The sequence below is a fragment of the Drosophila miranda genome (genome assembly GCF_003369915.1).
Source record: "Drosophila miranda strain MSH22 chromosome Y unlocalized genomic scaffold, D.miranda_PacBio2.1 Contig_Y2_pilon, whole genome shotgun sequence".
NCBI lineage: Eukaryota > Metazoa > Arthropoda > Insecta > Diptera > Drosophilidae > Drosophila > Drosophila miranda.
In genome coordinates this window covers 20,448,059-20,448,655 of record NW_022881614.1, presented here as the reverse complement: position 1 = coordinate 20,448,655, position 597 = coordinate 20,448,059, and the positions used below count along the sequence as shown (strand labels likewise).

At 44.4% G+C, this 597-nt stretch overlaps 1 non-coding gene across 1 annotated transcript; it reads right to left on the bottom strand.

The window, feature by feature from the left end:
* Positions 1-315: 315 nt before the first annotated feature.
* Positions 316-387, bottom strand: Trnaa-ugc. Its single transcript has one exon. It is a non-coding gene; the product is annotated as a tRNA-Ala (tRNA).
* Between the last annotated feature and the right edge of the window lie 210 nt (positions 388-597).

The following is a 597-nucleotide window of genomic DNA, read 5'->3' as shown; positions in this document are numbered from 1 at the left end:
ACATTTTGATGATAAATCGCCGATGCCGCGGCTAATTACGCATGGAGTTTGAATGCGGGTCCGCAGTACCAAGTCCAAGTCCCCGGCTTCCGGGCAGCAAGTAACTGAATTTGTCTTACGCTTAACGCTTACTTTAGCCCAAAGATAACCGGTCGGACTTAACGATTTCCATTTATTTGTACTTGTCAATGGCAACACGAAGATTTTGATTTCCATATTCATTGGCCCGGTCACTGGTGTGTGCCTAATTAACTGAATATGAAAGACTGGGATTAAGATTGGAAAAAAGAAAAGACAGGCACAAAAAAGAATACTTGGAGATGCCGGGGATTGAACCCGGGGCCTCTCACATGCAAAGCGAGCGCTCTACCACTCAGCTACATCCCCAAAGTCACAAAGGACAAGTCACCCAAACCATTCCCAATTCTGAGATCTCAATTCGCGAATTCGAAACCACCATTGAACACTCAACAGCCGAATGCCTATTGATAAATAACTGTCATTATGCTCGGACTGAAAGCGATTTTCCCATGGTTCCATGCAGATCACCTCCATGCAATTGCAATATGGCTTGGACCCAGGCTATAAATAAAAATT